Here is a 22,747-nt window from a genome sequence, read left to right on the forward strand (position 1 = left end):
AAATTTTTCGTAAATACAACTCAAGTATTGCCTTCAGGACGGCTTCAAGTCAGAATGCCTTTTAAAGCTGACCGTAAGTTACTCGGTCACTCCTATGAAACCGCAGTTCGGCGGTTTCAGGCCCTGGAGAGAAGGACATTAAAAGATCCAGAACTTCGCAAAATGTATCTGGACTTCATGAATGAATATAGAGCATTGGGTCACATGAGCCCAACGAACAATAAGATCCCGAGTGAGCCACACTACGCATCAATGCGTTTTAAGGCCCGAGAGCACAACAACCAAATTACGTGTTGTATTTGATGCTTCGAGTCGATCTTCAACTCAAATAGCGTTGAATGAATTTTTGATGGTAGGTCCAACCATCCAAGAAGAATTATATTCAACTCTTCTTCGTTTTCGATTACATAAGTATGCACTAACAGCGGACATTACTAAAATGTACCGTCAAATAATGATGCATGAAGAAGACAGAAATTGTCAACTTATTGTGTGGAGAGAGCATCCTTCTGAGCAAATTCAAATTTTTCGTCTTAACACCGTAACATACAGCACTGCGCCTGCTCCATTTCTCCCAACACGGTGTTTGCAAATGCTCAGTGATGCCAATACAATGAAATACCCACTCGATTCATTGGCCATCAAAAGAGACTTTTATGTTGATGATTTATTAACAGGGTGCGAAAATTTTGAGTCTCTAGATCTTTTGAGAAGTGAGGTAATTCAAATATTAATCTCGGCACGATTCACCTTAACGAAGTGGTTTTCGAACCAACCTTTTTCGACAGTGATTGCACTGAAAAGTCATTAAGCTTCAATGACAAAAGTTCCACTAAAACGTTAGGAATCCATTGGTTGCCGAACGAGGATTTGTTTCGATTTATTTTATATGACAATTTGAATGATTTGCGAGCCACTAAACGAAACATATTGTCAGCTTCTGCTCGCCTTTCTTGGATTACTAGCCCCACTAGTTACCAAAGCAAAAATCTTATTGTAAGAGCTTTGGATCCAAAAACTAGATTGGAATGAGTTGATTTCTCTGCACTTTGACACTAGCTGGCAGAACTTTAAAGCCAACCTAATGCAGCTCTCATCGATAAGCATTCCTCGTTACGTAAACGTTGAGTCGAGTGCCATCTGCCAAATACATGGCTTCTCCGACGCCTCAATAAGGATGTACGGATGCTGCATATACATACGAAGCCAATCTGCTAGTGGTATTAAATGCATGCTGCTTACTGCAAAGTCTAGAGTGGCTCCGCTGAAGACCAAATCTCTTCCGCGTCTTGAGCTCTCGGCAGCACATCTTCTTTCGAAATTATGCTCAAGAGTAGCGCCTATGTTGAGTCGACATTTCGAAAATATTACATTTTGGACAGACTCTGAAATCGTTTTACATTGGATTCAAACACATCCATCTTCACTACAAACCTTCGTCGCAAACAGAATGTGCGAAATCCAAGAGTTGACTGACAAAGTACATTGGCGACATGTGCCAACGAAACAAAATCCTGCGGATCAAGTGTCTCGGGGTTGTAACGTGGACGAATTGAATAATTAAATATGGTTTGGCGGTCCACAGTTCCTCCTAGAAGACCCTGCATTATGGCCAATTATAACCACTTCCAGCTCTCACCAGAAGACGAAGCATTAGAGAAGAAGAAAACTACATTTACATTAATTTCGACTGCTGAGAAAAATTCAATATTGGACCTCATTGAAAAATTCTCTTCTCATAAAAAATTGCTTCGTGTGGTCGCATATATATTACGATGGATCAGGCGACCACCAAAATCCTCCAGGGGCTAAGATCTGACTTCAGAAGAGCTAAACTTGAGTTTTCTAAAAATTGCACAGGTGGTTCAACATTCAGAATTTTCGGATGTTATTCAAAAATTGCATAAAGGCACCACCCTATCCGCAAACTTGCAAAAACTCAACCCGTTTTTGCATGAGTACTCGGATAAGTCGCTGTCGCTCAAATTAATTCGAGTAGGAGGTCGCTTATAAAATGCACCTCTCCCATACGATGCCAAATTTCCGCTTTTATTAAATAAAAGTTCGCACTTCGTTATAACGTATTTACGGTTCCTGCATATTCGAAATCACCACGCTGGGTCTAAAGCGTTGGTTGCGCTTCTTCGAGAACGCATATGGCTACTTAATGCCCGAGAAGCTTGCATTAGAACCGTAAGAAATTGTATACATTGTTTTCATTACAAGCCGAAGTTGCAAAACCAAATAATGGGAAATTTGCCAGTCGAAAGACTTCGAGCACTACGGCCCTTTCTTATATGTGGCGTAGATTTTTATGGTTCGATATACACAACTCTAAAAATACGCGGTCGACCACCCGTAAAAACATATATTGCAGTTTTCGTTTGCTTCACTTCAAAAGCAGTACATTTAGAATTAGTTTCGGACGTATCTTCTAATTCATTTATTTTCGCCCTAAAAAGGTTCATTGGACGCCGAGGGATGCCGACGAAGATATTCAGCGACAACGCCGCCAATTTCGTCGGCGCCGATCGCAAGCTGCGCGAAATGAAGGAGGCGTTTCTAGCAATGGGTTCAGATCTGAAGAGATTCGCAGCAGACGAAAGGTGCAGCTTCATCTTTATACCACCGCGGGCGCCGCGCTTCGGCGGATTAAGGGAAGCCGCGGTGAAGTCCGCCAAACATCACGTCATTCGCGTAATCGCTACTGACCGCAGAGGAACTGTCAACACTGCCCCTAACCCCGTTGAGCCAGGACCCCAACGATGGCGAGGCACTAACCCCAGCGCATTTACTGAAAGGTGCTCCCTGCGAGCATTACCTTTTAAGCAGGTGTCAGTGGACCCAGTTCGTTGCTGCGAGAGATTTATTTTCGCCCTAAAAAGGTTCATTGGACGCCGAGGGATTCCGACGAAGATATTCAGTGACAACGCCACCAACTTCGTCGGCGCCGACCGCAAGCTGCGCGAGCTGAAAGAGGCATTTCTTGCCCAGTCAGCAGACCTGAAGAGATTCGCAGCAGACCACCGCGGGCGCCGCACTTCGGCGGGTTATGGGAAGCCGCGGTGAAGTCCGCCAAGCATCACGTCGTTCGCGTAATCGGCAACGCGCTACTGACTGCAGAGGAACTGTCAACCCTACTGGCAGAAGAGGAGGCCATCCTCAATTCTCGGCCCCTAACCCCGTTGAGCCAGGACCTCAACGACGGCGAGGCACTAACCCCAGCGCATCTGCTGATAGGGTGCTCCCTGCGAGCATTACCTCCAAAGCAAGTGCCAGTGGACCCAGTTCGTTGTTGCGAGAGATAGCAACTTGTTTGCTGTCTCAAGCAACAGTTCTGGCGACAGTGGTCCAAAGTATACCTGACGGGACTTCAGGAACGCAACAAGTGGCTGCACCCCACTCGCAATCTGCAGCTCAACGACCTCGTCCTCGTCCACGAGGACAACGTGCCGCCACAGCAGTGGGTACTCGGACGCGTCGTCGCAACCGTCGAAGGGCAAGACGGCAAGGTGCGAGTCGCAGAAGTGGCGACTAAGGCGGGCACAATTAAGCGTCCCATCCACAAGCTGGCCTTGCTACCACTGGAAATTGAAGGAATCTGATCCTGTCAAGGTGGCCGGTGTTGCGTCAAGCGACAAATTTATACGTAAAATAAAAATAATAAATTAATTGTAAAATATTGAATTATAAAAATTATAAAATATTGAATTATATTATTATTGTATACTTACCTTAATAATACGTTTGCAATACTAAAATATTTCACACCTTACTTACCTCACCATAATCTGTTACAATATTGAACGAAAAGTTGTAGATGATTATACTTACCCCTTTTTTAATACATATTTATATTACCACTAATTTAAGTCGTTAGTTTTAAGATATAGGCCTAGCAATTAGATTAAGTGAAATAAAGAGTTATATTATAATTGAATCGTTCAACCGTACGCACGAATTATGTAAAATAAGGTCGAATTGAAAAACAAGCTTAAGCTGTTATATCTTCCTATATTCAAGTGAATCTTAAGACTGACTTTACAATAATTTCGTTCTTATTTTTATACTTTTCCAATTACATTGACATTTATATGGCTTAGGCAGTTTTTTAAGTGGACATACAAATAATTCAGTGCATTGACATTTATGTGGTATTCCTACGTAATTTGATATTACTTTGACTTTTGCTTATAAAAGTAAAAGTAATAACATTTCATGTAGTACTCATAAATTTGAGTTCGGTGACATGAAATTTGAGCTACAATGTTTAAATTTGTTGACATTGCAAGTATTACTTTGACTTTTGCTTACAAAAGTAAAAGTAATAACATTTCATGTAGTACTCATAAATTTGAGTTCGGTGACATGAAATTTGAGCTACAATGTTTAAATTTGTTTACATTGCAAGTATCGTTGTTCAATTTTTATGAAGCAACGACACTTGCATTTTCGTTATACACATTTATATGAGTGTCAAGTTAAATCAAGCCAACAAATAAATAAATGTTTTATACAGTAATGTTGTTGGGTTGGTTTAAGTATTTTCTTATTATTTCATCTACGTTGGAGTTTTCATTACATATCGTTGTTTGTGGAACTATATATGTAACTCCTCCACCCCTAGACGAAGGATTCTCCTGAATTCTTTCTTTATTTCTTTTACAATGATTGCACATTAATATTATTATAAAGAATATTACTATTAATATTACCACTGTTGGTACGCTGTATGTTACAATTTTATTTTTGTATTTTATTTCTTCTAAAGTTAGAGTGGTATTAAAAGTAATATGTTTAGATTGTGATAATATAATTTTGTCAGTAAACATTTTGTAATTATTTGAAAATTTTTGGTTTGCTAATTCTATTGAACAGTTGTTGTATTTTATTACATAATTTCCATTTAATTGTAATGCTTCTGAGCCACAATTATTTTGAATTAAATAATTTTTTGCATTTTTTACAATTATGGTTTCGTCATTAATATTAATTATTTCTGAGTTAACATTTGTAATTAATTCACATGTCTTATCTATTGTACAGTGTTTTGATATGGTACATTCATTTATGTATTTATTCTTCTTATACTCATAAATCTTATCATTATATTTGAATACATTTGAAATTTCAGCGTTTATTTTAATATAGATGATCAATGATTAGTTGCCAAATTTGTTAGGTCTTTTTATGTTAGTGGTGTGGATTCCTTGTAAGGGTTTTTTCTTAAACTTTGGTTCCTCTTTATGTCTTACATTTTTATAGTGTTTTATAAATCCTTCTTGTCTAGTTTCCGTATATTCTTCCCTATTACTATTTGCTTTATTTATTTTTGATTGTTTTATTTTACAGAGCCTATCATAAATTATTGCGTGATCTATTATTTTATTTTGTGCTTCTATTGGGGTGCATTTAATTGTGCTGTGATAAGTATCATTGTAGTATGTGATAGCTTTAAAAATTTGTTGGGTAATTGGTAAATAATGCTCAAGATTTAGAGTCCTAATTTTTTCTGTGATTGTATTATTTAATCTTTCCACATCACTATTTCCAGTGTGACTATTCGGTTTAGTCATGTGGTATTGTATTCCCTCTCTTTTTAAAAAATCTTCAATATTTTGGGCTCTAAATTCATTGTCGAACACCATTTTCTTTACCTTTCCTTTTATGGATAAATATGGTTGTAATTGACTTACAATGGTTCTGCTATTCCTGTCCGTAAGTGGTAGACATGTAGCATGTTTTGAAAATTTATCTATGAAGACGATAAATGAGTGTTTGCTATTTACGTAGGTATCAACATGAATTATTTCATTAGTAGTTTTGGGTGTTTCAGTAACAAAAAATTTGTTTTTTATAGGATTTCGATCATATTTGTCGCCTGAACATATATCGCAATTATTTATTACCCGATGTATTTGCTCTTTAATATGAGGATTATATAATTTATTTTTTAATTTTTCGTAAGTGGCTATAATTCCACAGTGACCACTTTCATTTTTGTGAAATAATGCAATTTGTTTCCTTAATTCTTCTTCGTTGTCAACGTCTTTTGCTAAATAAGAACATTTTACAAATTTCACATTAAGATTAGATGCAAATTCTTCTTCAATAATTTTATGTACCTTATAATATTCATGATCGCTAAGATGCGAATATATACCTACTTTTCCTCTACATATTTCCCTTCTAATAGTGTCTCTTATTCCATTTTCTTCAATATCTCTTTCATCAATATAAAATCGTTTGTAATTGAATATAGATTCGACGGCGGTTTGTTTCTCCTTTATTATTATTATTTGTATTTTAAACCTGTTAACAATTGTATCTAATATTGGAATTTCAAATCCTGAATCTTCTTCTTGTGAATGGACAGTTTCTGCTTCTACTGACATGCTGCTACCTTCATCCCCTTGGAAAATTTCTATGTGGGAAATAATTTCGTCATTTCTTATTCTGCTCAAAAAGTCTGCTATATAATTGTTTTTCCCTTTAATGTATTCTATGGCAAAAATTATATTCGCCCAAACTCACTAACCATCTTTGAAGTCTTGGACTTATATCCTTTCCGGAATATTTTGTCATTAACCATTTCAATGGTTGATGGTCGCATTCCAAATCAAATTGCCTACCAAAGACATAAGGCCTAAAATATTTCACGGCCCATACTATCGCTAAAAGTTCTTTTTCGATAGTAGCGTAATTTGTTTCATGATTATTTAGTGTTCTTGATGCATAAGCAATGGGGTGACCATCTTGAGACAGAACTGCTCCTATTGCGAAATTACTAGCATCAGTTGTAATCCTAAATTGTTTATTAAAATTAGGATATCGTAATATAGGTGAATTTGTAACTATATCCTTTAGTTTTTCAAACGCTGCAATAAATTGTGGGTTGTATATATTTATTGTCTGTCCTTTTTTTAGATATTGCGTCATAGGATGTGCAATTTTTGCATAATCCTTAATAAATTTCCTATAAAATCCTGTCATACCTAAGAATGATTTTATTCTTTTTGTAGTATTAGGTATCTTTAGGTTTTGTATAATTTTAACTTTAGCTGGATTTGGCTTAATTCCTTCAAATGTTAAAATGTGGCCCAAAAATTGAGTTTCTTTCTTAAGAAATTCGCATTTGTCCACTTGTATTTTTAGCTTTGCTAGCCTTAAGGCTTCAAATATTTGCTTTAAATTAGTTAAATGCTCTTCTAAAGAAGTGCCAAATACTAAAATATCATCCATACATACGACGCATATTTTATTAATATGTTCTTTAAGGACTCTATTCATCAATCTTTGAAAAGTTGATGGAGCATTTTTTAATCCAAATGGCATTCGAATAAATTCGTAATGACCAAATGGTGTTGAGAAGGCAGTTTTTCTTCTGTCTTCCTCTCTAACTGAGATTTGGTGAAAACCTTTGGCTAAATCCAGGGTGGTAAAGTACTGTGATCTACCTAGTTTGTCTAGGATTGAATTTAGGTTTGGAATTGGAAATTTGTCATCCACGGTAAACTCGTTTAATTTTCTGTAGTCGATGACAATTCTATATTTCTTTTTCCCTGAATTGTTTGCTTTTTTCTCTACAATCCATAAGGGACTATTGTAGGGTGAATTGCTTTCTTTAATTGTTTTCTGTTGTAGCATTTCTTCAATTTGGCATTTTATCTCTTCTTCATGAATTTGAGGATATCTATAAATTTTGGAGTATAAAGGTTTACAATTTGTTGTTATAATTTCATGCTGTACCTCATTGGTGCATGATAATTTATCTCCTTCTTTAAAGAAAAGGTCTTCGAAGTCATTGAGCAGCCTTAAGGTTGCTTGATGTTCTTCTTTATTCAAATGGGAAAAATTGAATTTATCTTTTAGATAATTTTGTTTAGTATGCTCCAAATTGCAAACATTCTCTATGTATTGGGAATAATTAAATTCTTCGAAATAAATTTTATTATTTTTTAAAATTTCAACGTAGTTTTCCGCACAATTAATTTTTGCTTGTAAAGGTTTTAAAAAATTTTGGTCTATTATACCTGAAACTTTTGTGTTTGAAAAGTTCAATAGTTTCCACTGAAGGGTGCCAAAGCATCCAAATTCTTTTGGAAATGGTGTGGTTACTACACTTTTTATTTGATTTACCCCGTTTAAAGTTTTGTATTTTATAGCATATTTCATTGTTATTTTGGGATAGTTTTCCGATAATATCTCTTCTTTTAATATGCTTGTAGTTGATCCTGTATCTATAAGGCAACTAATTTTAGTTTTTCCTATCGTTATATTTATTATGGGGAGTTTCGTTCTTGAGGCGTTATTAAAAAATTTACTTCGTTTTCCTCGAGTACACCTATTTCCATTAGTTCAGGTGTTAGTGTGGTATTATTGTTGTTAGTGCTTCTACTCGAAAATCTGGTATTATTGCTATTATTTCCTCTGCCGTAATTTTGTGTAAAATTGTGTGAATACTGTTCGTTTTGCCGTGTATTAGTATTTTGTGTGTTTTGATAATTTGGGTTATACATATTGGTATTTGGCTTAATTCGTGTAACTGAGCTGTTCCTATTTGTGTTCTGATTAGTGTGAAAATATTGCGTTTTATTCATAGTAAAATTTTGTAAGTTTTTTCTGTGTGTAATATGTATAGTTCTAGTGTCATCTAAAGCTTTAATTTTAGAATATTTATTTATAATATCGTTAAGCGAGCAATTTTCATTTAAATGTGATCTCATAGGTACATCAATTTTTTCAATTAATAAACTAACTAAATCTCTGTCTACCCTATCTGGCTTATAAATATAAGGCTTGTCTTCATCAAATAAATATATTTGATTTAACTCAAATTTAGCCTTTTGAAAATAATCGAATAATTCTCTTAAGTTACTTACTTTCACATTCCTGCATTTGTTAAAGATGTCGCCATATGCTGTCTTTGGTCTTCCTTGTTGGATTAATTTAGTTTTAATCTCCTGCCATGTTGGGTTGTCGCCTAGTTCTTGTATGTGTCTTCCTGCATCTCCCAGGATTTTTTCGTTAGCTATTATTGTCATCGCCAGGTTTATCAATTGTTGGTTGTTTTGTGGGCACAAATTTATGATGGCTTCCACTGATTTTATAAACGCCATTATATTTTGTCCCTCGTCCAAACACCTCCGAGGCTGTGTTTGCTTTTTCATTGGGGGTGTTTTTTTACGTGGCGGGTCCCAAACCCAGCGCACAACCCTAAGTAGGGGATATTTCGCCTTCTCACTTTAGCTCGCCTTCAAACGGATGTTCTTAGGCTACCCAGAGGATACTTGGTCAAAGACCGGAAGTCGTGAGCTGCTTGAGTCATATGTCCAAACACCTCAGCTGTCTAAATTGTTGTAACAGTTCTTTCGTGTTTAATAATGATTGAGGTTGCACTTGACTTGCATATTGCAACCTCATTTGATTGATAGCTTCTTCTTGTTGAGTAATCACTCTAGCCACTCTGTTAGTTCTCCTCCGTTTCCCAGATCTCGGTTGACATCAAATCGACTCATCGTTGTTTTTTTTTTTTGAAGTTATACTTCTTATACGACGCCGGAAAAGGTTGCGATAGATTCCTTCCATATAAAAGCAAGGTTGCGCAACCTCGCTCCATCCATATGAATGTAACGCAACCTTGTCTGCGAAGATGTGCGAGCAGCAAGCGAAGCGGTGACAATCGGCGATCGTTTGTTCGTTTCTTTCGGCACAGCTCGGCTTTTCTACCAACAACACAACGTTGCCATGCTTATGCTGTTGTTGTTTTTGTTTTCGTAGAACAATGTTTCAATTTTTGGTTGGTGACATATTCACATGTGTGCGCATAAATATGTTTGTATGCTTGTGCATTATTGAAGTTATACTTCTTTTTCTTTTCGTTTGTTCTGCGAATTCTCAACTATTTTGTGTGACTTTTAATTGAAATACTCTGCGTTGGCCTTTCAGAATCACACAGAAACATTTTTGTGGTTTTTGAAATCGACCCACGAGGACGAGGTATATCGTTTTATCTGGGAGCGTGAGATTTAAGAAATTCATTTCAAATTTTGTCTTTTGGCATATTAGAAATGTTTCTTCGAAAATCGCTAGCTTACAAGGGATAAAACGACTTCTGAGTGGTGATTTTAATGAATAAATTTCTTTGGGTTGAAAATACTGTGCGTTGGCCGTTAAGAAGTTAAGACTATACTTCTAAGGGATCACAGCAATATTATGTATATGTTTATACATATTATGTATATGTATGTATATTGCTGTGATGAATTTATTGCGAAAGCAAATGTTCTACAAAGTATGTATATTTCTATACTTAAACAAAATTATTAGAACCATCGTATGTTTCTTGCATGCATAACCAAATCATACTTAAGTCAGCGCAACCTAAGGGTCAATGGTGGTGTTGGTGGTAAGCGCCTAGACTGTCACGACGTGAACACTGGTTCGAATCTCAACAGAATTTATTTTTAAATTTTTGCCTTTTAACATCGTATACTATACCAATAAATTTTTTTTTTTCTTACTAATAGAAAATAAATTTAACAGAGCAATATTCATATACATAATATGTATATATATATACATAATATTGCTGTGATAAATTTCTATTAGTAAGCAAAAAATTAAAAATAAATTCTGTTGAGATTGTAGCCCGTGTTTTAAAAGGAGGGAAAACAGTACAATATTATCGTGAATACCGAGCACGAAAGAAAGCAGAGCGGGAAAAGGAGAAATTGGAAATGATAGCTGGCAGCCAACCGAGGAAGAGGAAAACAGCTGAGGAATATCAGAGAGCGCGTAAAAAGATTCAACGTCTGCTGTTTCATCAATCTCTGCGGGAGCATCTATACCTACTGATGAATCAACGATCGTCAATTCACCGATAACTGCTGGGCTTTCAACGCGCGTTGATGGATTACAAAAGATATATGGTTACGCTGCATATTCCCTTCCGCAACGAAGAGACAGAACTTCTTTCCGAATTAAAATTCCTTCATTTAGACTTTGCTTTATAAAATGTGCATAATAAAATTATAAAATGTGAATTTAAGTTTTCTTTCATAGAAAATGTTATGCATTTCTGAACACCGCTAAGAAGTATAACTTCTTCCGCGCGTAGGGACTCCACGCACCTTTTTTTTTATTATTTAAAGGGTTTAATTATTTTAAATTTTAACACCGTAGTTGTTTTTATTTTGTATTTTGGTTTTTTTATTAGAAGATTAACTCCACAGGTATTTAATTAAAGTGCTTATATTTTTTATTTTTTTTACATATCGACTTCACTTTAAACTTATTATTATTTTATTCACTTTCGCGATAGGTAAACTTTTATTGTATTTCTTAAGAAACACAACTCCGTGACTGCGCCAATTATGTAAAATAAGGTCGAATTGAAAAACAAGCTTAAGCTGTTATATCTTCCTTTATTCAAGTGAATCTTAAGACTGACTTTACAATAATTTCGTTCTTATTTTTATACTTTTCCAATTACATTGACATTTATATGGCTTAGGCAGTTTTTTAAGTGGACATACAAACAATTCAGTGCATTGACATTTATGTGGTATTCCTACGTAATTTGATATTACTTTGACTTTTGCTTATAAAAGTAAAAGTAATTACATTTCATGTAGTATTCATAAATTTGAGTTCGGTGACATGACATTTGAGCTACAATGTTTAAATTTGTTTACATTGCAAGTATCGTTGTTTAATTTTTATGAAGCAACGACACTTGCATTTTCGTTATACACATTTATATGAGTGTCAAGTTAAATCAAGCCAACAAATAAATAAATGTTTTATACAGTAATGTTGTTGGGTTGGTTTAAGTATTTTCTTATTATTTCATCTACGTTGGAGTTTTCATTACATATTGTTGTTTGTGGAACTATATATGTAACTCACGCGTTTTCATGCTTATCGTAATTTTAGTGACAGGCAATTACGGTTCTTATTTTATTCGCGCATTCCCTTAGTTATATTTTTGCTTTTCAAAAACGCTTGAGAATTTTCACTACGATTTAAGTTGTTGTTAGCTTAGAGTCTAATGAAGCTTCGATTTAGGTCGTGTTTAACGTTTTTAGTTCTGACAATTTTTTTGTACCCTTCCCACAATTTCTTTTGGTTGTTGAGAAATCTTGGCACTTTCTTCGTGATGAGAGCGATTGCTCCCACAAAAGCAACGATTTTTCTGGTAATGCCGCGGAGAATATGTTAACCAGTATAAGGTCCAATTTGTCTGTGGGAATATTCCATGTCGATAGAACCGACAAGCTATTTGAAAGAGTGGATTTAAGTTTTATAAGTTATTCACTTGTTTCTTTCTGAATTTTTGTTCAATTCATATTCTTTCGTTTTCGTAACGTGCTTTTTGAGCTTCCCAAGCAAAATTTTCATCATTGAGAGGGAACTGTTCTATTACGCCTGCTTGACGTTATGTTTTGGTGATAGGTGATACAAGTTTTGCGCCTGTGGTACACGACTGTAAACATGTCCCAGAAGTACGGCCATTATTCATAACCACCATTAAAAATGTCAGTGTCACATGTGAGCACCTTGAGGTGGATGCCTGAGCTCGCCTCTTGGCTTTGAATTTCTGCCATTGTTGTCTGGTGAGCGATGCCGATAGAGTGGATATCCATCATTTCTAGTGTTTCCGAAAAAAAAGCACGTGGATAGTGTTTCGTGAATTTATTGTCAGACTTACAAACCGAAGTGGGATTGTAGTGTCCGCAAAGTCCATGAACCATATTGGTTTTCGCCACTTCTTATTATATAATACTGGATCTTTCTCTGCATCAGGAATTTCCGCAGAAATGATTTCATCAATTTGATCTGGTGTAACCATCATCCAAAGAAGAATGTGTGCGTGCGGCAAACCTCTCTTTTGCCACTCAACAGCAGAATACATCTAGCAACTAACAGCACCACATATGTATACCTTGCTTCAAGATAAAGTCCATTAAATGTCGTAAGTGTTGTTTGGAAAGTCGATCCATAATTCCACACGTATGCCACCGCGTCCTGGGAGTACTACCAAGGCACAAACAATTAGCTTTTTAATCAATTTGCGCATCTCAGTGAGTCTAACTTTCTAATTTCAATCTTAAAACACTTAAGAATTTTCATGGCGCCCGAGCAGGGACTCAGTGCGTGGCTTTAAAAGTGTAATTAAGTTTTCGAAAAAAAGTAATATTTAGCGAATTAATTTAAATTTACCTGTGAGCAATTTCCTCTGCATTTCCCATTTCTTCCGGTTTCGGTCGAGTGCAAGTGACTTAAGTGAAAAATTGTTATAGGAATTGGAAATTCAAGTACAAAATTCAGTTCCAAATTAAGCGCATTTGTTAAGTCGTGCGAGTTGCGTCGTCAAACGACCCCACCACTTTCAAACTTGTCGATATACCAAAAAAGACAAGTATTTTCTAAGTATTTTTCATTCCTCTAAAATGTACATAAGTTGAATCTTCAGAATTCAACTCCATACATAACGGGTGATTTTTTTGAGGTTAGGATTTTCATGCATTAGTATTTGACAGATCACGTGGGATTTCAGACATGGTGTCAAAGAGAAAGATGCTCAGTATGCTTTGACATTTCATCATGAATAGACTTACTAACGAGCAACGCTTGCAAATCATTGAATTTTATTACCAAAATCAGTGTTCGGTTCGAAATGTTTTTCGCGCGCGTGTTTTGTTCAGCGATGAGGCTCATTTCTGGTTGAATGGCTACGTAAATAAGCAAAATTGCCGCATTTGGGGTGAAGAGCAACCAGAAGCCGTTCAAGAACTGCCCATGCATCCCGAAAAATGCACTGTTTGGTGTGGTTTGTACGCTGGTGGAATCATTGGACCGTATTTTTTTCAAAGATGCTGTTGGACGCAACGTTACGGTGAATGGCGATCGCTATCGTTCGATGCTAACAAACTTTTTGTTGCCAAAAATGGAAGAACTGAACTTGGTTGACATGTGGTTTCAACAAGATGGCGCTACATGCCACACAGCTCGCGATTCTATGGCCATTTTGAGGGAAAACTTCGGGCAACAATTCATCTCAAGAAATGGACCCGTAAGTTGGCCACCAAGATCATGCGATTTAACGCCTTTAGACTATTTTTTGTGGGGCTACGTCAAGTCTAAAGTCTACAGAAATAAGCCAGCAACTATTCCAGCTTTGGAAGACAACATTTCCGAAGAAATTCGGGCTATTCCGGCCGAAATGCTCGAAAAAGTTGCCCAAAATTGGACTTTCCGAATGGACCACCTAAGACGCAGCCGCGGTCAACATTTAAATAAAATTATCTTCAAAAAGTAAATGTCATGAACCAATCTAACGTTTCAAATAAAGAACCGATGAGATTTTGCAAATTTTATGCGTTTTTTTTTAAAAAAAAAGTTATCAAGCTCTTAAAAAATCACCCTTTACTATTAACATGCATAAATAAAGAAATATGCATAAGCAAGCAATCATATTTTAAATTCCTTAAAAATGAAATCAAATACCACTGTTATTATTTGATATGTTTATTTAGGATATGCCGGGTCGTTGATGCAGAGGAATGTCAAGTCAGCACAACGGCTTCAAGTAAATTTAGCAAATAAGATTTTTATAAAGAATAAAATAATTAATAATAAATTGAACGGCAAGCCGCACAGTACGGAAGTACCGGAGTTTTTATTCAAACCAAAAATATGTAATTTCGTATAAATTACATATATTTATAATATCGTCATTGGCGCAGTCGGTAATTCGGTGTTCCCCATTTTTCTACTATAAAATACATCATAACAATTTTAGTGCGTTGAAAGCAAAAGTTATTCTCAAACTTATACTAAATAAATGTAATATTATGAAGTAAATTAAACTATATAAAATACGCTAAATAAATAAATTGAAAATAAATTATTAATAAACTTTGCTAAATAAATGAAAGTTGCAAAAAAATAAAAATAAAAGAAAAACTAATTTTTCAAGGCGTCATATTTATGTAAAGCATATACAATTTCGCATAATTTGTTGAAGTAAAGCAAAAAAAAAAAGTGAACTATAAAATAATTTTATAAAAAATATATGTAATTGTGTCCAGAGATATTTGTAAGTGCCATACAAAAGCAACATCAGCAGCAACAACAACAACATTAACAACAACAAGGACACCAGTAACAGTAACAACAGTAACAACAACAAAAACAGCAGCACCAACAGCAAGGTAAAATAATTTTCAACTAATAATTTAAGTAGTAGTTTTATTTGAAGTCATTACTTTCTTTGTAAAAAAAAAAGTCAACGCAGAAATTATACTCACTAAATGTTTCAATCAATTCAAAAACAATAAAGTTAGAAAAAGAAACGAACGCAATTGTTTTATAATTTTTGTTGCAAAAATAAAATAAAAACAAGTAAGGAAGGGCTAAGTTCGGGTGTCACCGAACATTTTATACTCTCGCACGATAAAGTGATAATCGAGATTTCATTATCCGTCGTTTACATATTTTTTTATTTTGCTGTAAAATTAATTAGAATCAAATTCTGAGAGATTTACCGATATTTTCGGTGAAAAATTAGGTTAGGTTAGGTTGGGCACTGAGTTCTTCGTGTTCGATATCAGGGACCTTGAAAAGTTATAGTCCGATCACAACAATTTTTCCACAAGGGATACCTCAGCTCACATACCGTATTTGAGTAAAGTTTTATTCCGCTATGATCATTGGTTTCTAATGTATATATTATACAGAGAAGGCATCAGATGGAATTCAAAATAGCGTTATATTGGAAGAAGGCGTGGTTGTGAACCGATTTCGCCCATATTTCGTACATGTCATCAGGGTGTTAGGAAAATATTATATACCGAATTTCATTGAAATCGGTCGAGTAGTTCCTGAGTTATGGTTTTTGGTCCATAAGTGGGCGACGCCACGCCCATTTTTACCTTTTAAAAAAAGCCTGGGTGTAGCTTCCTTCTGCCATTTTTTTCGTAAAATTTTGTGTTTCTGACGTTTTTTGTTAGTCGGTTAACGCACTTTTAGTGATTTTCAACATAACCTTTGTATGGGAGGTGGGCGTGGTTATTATCCGATTTCTTCCATTTTTGAACTGTATATGGAAATGCCTGAAGGAAACAGCTCTATAGAGTTTGGTTGACATAGCTATAGTAGTTTCCGAGATATGTACAAAAAACTTAGTAGGGGGCGGGGCCACGCCCACTTTTCCAAAAAATTACTTCCAAATATGCTCCTCCCTAATGTGATCCTTTGTGCCAAATTTCACTTTAATATCTTCATTTATGGCTTAGTTATGACACTTTATAGGTTTTCGGTTTCCGCCATTTTGTGGGCGTGGCAGTGGACCGATTTTGCCCATCTTCGAACTTGACCTTCTTATGGAGCCAAGAAATACGTGTACCAAGTTTCATCATGATATCTCAATTTTTACTCAAGTTACAGCTTGCACAGACGGACGGACAGACGGACGGACAGACGGACGGACAGACGGACGGACGGACAGACAGACATCCGGATTTCACCTCTACTCGTCACCCTGATCACTTTGGTATATATAACCCTATATCTGACTCTTTTAGTTTTAGGACTTACAAACAACCGTTATGTGAACAAAACTATAATACTCTCTTTAGCAACTTTGTTGCGAGAGTATAAAAATATGGCAGAGCAAATAGAAATGCTAACTCTATGCTTGGCATCTTTAACACAGATAGCTGCACAAAATTCAGCAATAAATCAACTTACAATTAGGCAAAGAGTCGGAAAAGACTTAAGATATGTATCTCCCTTTGAAGGAATTGCAAAAAAAAATAAAAAATAAAAATAAATAAATAAAAATATAATTATGATATTAAAATTAAAATAAAAAAAAACTAAATATTAGAAAAAATATATAGAGTGACAGTAAACAAAAAATATAAAAAAAAAATATTAAATACTAAATATTATTATTATAAACAAAATTAAAGCATAAAATTGTTAAAAAATAAAAATTATCAACTAAATGAATTATGAAATTCAAAAGTTAAATATTTAAAGCTACTTTAAACAAACAAATAAATATATACAATAAATTACATTGCTAACGATTAGCATACTAAAACAATTAATATTATAATAAAAAAAAAGTAACCAACTACTTAAAATATTTAATAAAAAAGTAATAAATAACAATAAAATATCCTTAAATTACATAAAAATATCAGTACTGCCTCAACCTTGTTGGAAAAACTAACAGGAATTGAGGGCTCTAGTCGTTCAACAGAAATGAGGATACAAATTGTTATATGCGACTATAACGATAGGTACCACTCAACTATCAAATGTTCTCCAAGAGACGCCAAAGAAAACATTTGTCCATCCATATTACAAGATAGAATAAATACAGTAAAACAGAAAACAATAGCCAAATTAAATAAAAACAGAGAAGAATATATAGAAAACAGACAAACAGGACCAATTAAAAACTACAAAAGAGTACGGCATAAAGATCAACCATATTTCAGAATATTTCCCTTAGAAAATCCAAATAAGAATGATGACGATTCATTCAGTCTAATTTTTTTTCTACATATATATACATGATTTTTTTTTACCCCAGTGGGTAAGAGGTCTTTCTAGAATATACCCATGGTAAGAGATGCCTGTCGTACCTTCAAATTCATATGGCATTAAATACACACAAGAGCATGTGTGGAGAGAGCATCCTTCTGAGCAAATTCAAATTTTTCGTCTTAACACCGTAACATACGGCACTGCGCCTGCTCCATTTCTCGCAACACGGTGTTTGCAAATGCTCAGTGATGCCAATGCTATGAAATATCCACTCGATTTATTGGCCAACAAAAGAGACTCTTAGGTTGATGATTTTTTAACAGAGTCCGAAAATTTTGAGTCTCTAGATCTTTTGAGAAGTGAGGTAATTCAAATATTAAACTCGGCCGGATTCACCTTAACGAAATGGTTTCGGAATCACCCTAATTTTTTCGACAGTGATTGCACTGAAAAGTCATTAAGCTTCAATTACAAAAATTCTACTAGAACGTTAGGATTCCATTGGTTGCCGAACGAGGATTTATTTCGCTTTGTTTTAGATTTTAAATTTTAATGATCTGCGAGCCACTAAACGAATTGTCAGTTTCTGCTCGCCTTTTTGATCCTCTTGGATTACTAGCCCCACTAGTTACCAAAGCAAAAATTTTATTACAAGAGCTTTGGATCCAAAAACTAGATTGGGATGAGTCGATTCCATTGCGCCTTGACACTAGCTGGCAGAACTTTAAAGCCAACCTAATGCAGCTCTCATCGATAAGCATTCCTCGTTACGTAAACGTTGAGTCGAGTGCCATCTGCCAAATACATGGCTTCTCCGACGCCTCAATAAGAGCGTACGGATGCTGCATATACATACGAAGCCAATCTGCTAGTGGTATTAAATGCATGCTGCTTACTGCAAAGTCTAGAGTGGCTCCGCTGAAGACCAAATCTCTTCCGCGTCTTGAGCTCTCGGCAGCACATCTTCTTTCGAAATTATGCTCAAGAGTAGCGCCTATGTTGAGTCGACATTTCGAAAATATTACATTTTGGACAGACTCTGAAATCGTTTTACATTGGATTAAAACACATCCATCTTCACCACTAACCTTCGTCGCAAACAGAATGTCCGAAATTCAAGAGTTGACTGACAAAGTACATTGGCGATATGTGCCAACGAAACAAAATCCTGCGGATCAAGTGTCTCGGGGTTGTAACGTGGACGAATTGAATAATTCAATATGGTTTGGCGGTCCACAGTTCCTCCTAGAAGACCCTGCATTATGGCCAATTATAACCACTTCCAACTCTCACCAGAAGACGAAGCATTAGAGAAGCAGAAAACTACATTTAGATTAATTTCGACTGCTGAGAAAAATTCAATATTGGACCTCATTGAAAAATTCTCTTCTCATAAAAAATTGCTTCGTGTGGTCGCATATATATTACGATGGATCAGGCGACCACCAAAATCCTCCAGGGGCTAAGATCTGACTTCAGAAGAGCTAAACTTAAGTTTTCTAAAAATTGCACAGGTGGTTCAACATTCAGAATTTTCGGATGTTATTCAAAAATTGCATAAAGGCACCACCCTACCCGCAAACTTGCAAAAACTCAACCCGTTTTTGCATGAGTACTCGGATAAGTCGCTGTCGCTCAAATTAATTCGAGTAGGAGGTCGCTTATAAAATGCACCTCTCCCATACGATGCCAAATTTCCGCTTTTATTAAATAAAAGTTCGCACTTCGTTATAACGTATTTACGGTTCCTGCATATTCGAAATCACCACGCTGGGTCTAAAGCGTTGGTTGCGCTTCTTCGAGAACGCATATGGCTACTTAATGCCCGAGAAGCTTGCATTAGAACCGTAAGAAATTGTATACATTGTTTTCATTACAAGCCGAAGTTGCAAAACCAAATAATGGGAAATTTTCCAGTCGAAAGATTTCGAGCATTACGGCCCTTTCTTATATGTGGCATAGATTTTTGTGGTCCGATATATACAAGTCTAAAAATACGCGGTCGACCACCCGTAAAAACATATATTGCAGTTTTCGTTTGCTTCACTTCAAAAGCAGTACATTTAGAATTAGTTTCGGACGTATCTTCTAATTCATTTATTTTCGCCCTAAAAAGGTTCATTGGACGCCGAGGGATGCCGACGAAGATATTCAGCGACAACGCCGCCAATTTCGTCGGCGCCGATCGCAAGCTGCGCGAAATGAAGGAGGCGTTTCTAGCAATGGGTTCAGATCTGAAGAGATTCGCAGCAGACGAAGGGTGCAGCTTCATCTTTATACCACCGCGGGCGCCGCACTTCGGCGGATTAAGGGAAGCCGCGGTGAAGTCCGCCAAACATCACGTCATTCGCGTAATCGCTACTGACCGCAGAGGAACTGTCAACACTGCCCCTAACCCCGTTGAGCCAGGACCCCAACGATGGCGAGGCACTAACCCCAGCGCATTTACTGAAAGGTGCTCCCTGCGAGCATTACCTTTTAAGCAGGTGTCAGTGGACCCAGTTCGTTGCTGCGAGAGATTTATTTTCGCCCTAAAAAGGTTCATTGGACGCCGAGGGATTCCGACGAAGATATTCAGTGACAACGCCACCAACCGACCGCAAGCTGCGTGAGCTGAAAGAGGCATTTCTTGCCCAGTCAGCAGACCTGAAGAGATTCGCAGCAGACCACCGCGGGCGCCGCACTTCGGCGGGTTATGGGAAGCCGCGGTGAAGTCCGCCAAGCATCACGTCGTTCGCGTAATCGGCAACGCGCTACTGACTGCAGAGGAACTGTCAACCCTACTGGCAGAAGAGGAGGCCATCCTCAATTCTCGGCCCCTAACCCCGTTGAGCCAGGACCTCAACGACGGCGAGGCACTAACCCCAGCGCATCTGCTGATAGGGTGCTCCCTGCGAGCATTACCTCCAAAGCAAGTGCCAGTGGACCCAGTTCGTTGTTGCGAGAGATAGCAACTTGTTTGCTGTCTCAAGCAACAGTTCTGCCGACAGTGGTCCAAAGTATACCTGACGGGACTTCAGGAACGCAACAAGTGGCTGCACCCCACTCGCAATCTGCAGCTCAACGACCTCGTCCTCGTCCACGAGGACAACGTGCCGCCACAGCAGTGGGTACTCGGACGCGTCGTCGCAACCGTCGAAGGGCAAGACGGCAAGGTGCGAGTCGCAGAAGTGGCGACTAAGGCGGGCACAATTAAGCGTCCCATCCACAAGCTGGCCTTGCTACCACTGGAAATTGAAGGAATCTGATCCTGTCAAGGTGGCCGGTGTTGCGTCAAGCGACAAATTTATACGTAAAATAAAAATAATAAATTAATTGTAAAATATTGAATTATAAAAATTATAAAATATTGAATTATATTATTATTGTATACTTACCTTAATAATACGTTTGCAATACTAAAATATTACTCACCTTACTTACCTCACCATAATCTGTTACAATATTGAACGAAAAGTTGTAAATGATTATACTTACCCCTTTTTAATACATATTTATAGTACCACTAGTTTAAGCCGTTAGTTTTAAGATTTAGGCTTAGCAATTAGATTAAGTGAAATAAAGAATTCAATTGTAATTGAACGATCGAACCGAACGCACGCCTTTTCGTTGCCGGAACAGCTCATAAATCTTTCGCGACAGGTAATTGGAGTGAGTTAAAATTGCGCATCCCTTACTTTTATATTTTTCGTGTTTCAAAAACGCTTGAAACTTTTCAAGATGTTCAAATGATTCTTACATGAATTTTGAACACTTGCTTATGGTTTGAAATATATATTGTTTGTTTATGAATAGTTTTGGTTTTTAACATAAAACGATGGAGAGTAGCCTATGCCCGTGCCGAGGTTCGAAGCTACCTCATCACCAAATCGGTTCATGGACATAAATTGCGAAATCGAGGGTGATTTTGCAAAAAAGTTCACCGTTAGGACCTTCTCCAGGACTAAAGGAATACTTGAGCAAATTTTTACGTCTTTCCATGCTGATGTTCGGGCGTAATATGCGGACATACAAAAAAAGGGATTTCATTTTTATATACATATAAAATTATTATATTATTGACGACCTTAAGGGATTAGGGGCATTCAGAGGCACGAAAAAATGAGAATTTTCAGTATTTTTTTTTTGCTATTAAATCGTGTTATTTTACAAAATTAGTAATATGGCATTATTAAAGAACGTGACTGACTTTTCTGCGTCACTCCGAGCAAATTTGCCATTATTGTCACGTATTGGCATTTCACACTCTATTGGCGCACTTAGAGTTTGATGTGCTTTCCACAACGGGTGCTTTGTACTAGTCGTTGACAGCTTTTGAATATACTGGTACTGCGCACGCTGTTCCTCGCTTCTGAGGGCTATCGTCAGTGCATGTGTGACCGCTTTTAATAGTTGTTTTGAGGCTGGTGATCTATGAACCTGACACCCCTTCGTAGGCGTCGTTGTTGTAATACTAGTATTTCAATTTCCCTATTAGTTAAGCTATCCTTTTTGTTTTCCATATAACCTTTTTGAGAAGTTGAAATTTTGATGGCTGTTATAATGGTTGATTCGACTGCTGCGATTGTGTTTTCAATATCTACCGGTATATCTAAATTTGGTTCAAGTTTTATGTGTGTGCTGATGTATTTTTTATACTTTAACCAGTTTGTAGCTTTTGACGTGAGCATATAGGGTAACTCTTTATAATGCGACTGATGCTGCAAAGTGAAGAGAACTGGTGAATGGTCTAATGAGAGATCTGCTCTTGTTTCAGCATTAATAAGGCTTTGAGGAATTTTCCTAGTTATTTCGAAGTCAATTAAGTCTGGCAGCTTTTTCGGGTCTGCCGGCCAATATGTAGGCTTTCCAGGAGACACGTAGTCCAGTTTCTTTCTTTTACATATAAGGGCGTTATATAATTGCTTGCCTTTAGGATTACATAACCGGGAAACCACATTCGCATTATAATCACCATTATAATCCCAGTTAGCTGAAGGAATCTATAAATTGCTTTTCTGTAATTGTGAAACGTGAGGGACAATAAACGGCAGACAAAGTAATGTCACCTAGCTTGCAGATAATTCTCAACAGTTCCAGTTAAAGAATGGTGTTAAATGCGACTCTGATTAAGATACCAGTTTCACCATGCGCCTTTCCATCTGGATGATTCGTACAATAGAAGATATATCCCGGTACATTA

At 36.5% G+C, this 22,747-nt stretch overlaps 1 pseudogene; it reads left to right on the forward strand.

The window, feature by feature from the left end:
• The first annotated feature begins 9,945 nt into the window (after nt 1–9,945).
• Nucleotides 9,946–10,123, forward strand: LOC125775918 (small nucleolar RNA U3; annotated as a pseudogene).
• Nucleotides 10,124–22,747: the final 12,624 nt, after the last annotated feature.

This window comes from Bactrocera dorsalis, chromosome 1 (assembly GCF_023373825.1).
Source record: "Bactrocera dorsalis isolate Fly_Bdor chromosome 1, ASM2337382v1, whole genome shotgun sequence".
In the NCBI taxonomy this organism is placed as follows: Eukaryota; Metazoa; Arthropoda; class Insecta; order Diptera; family Tephritidae; genus Bactrocera; species Bactrocera dorsalis.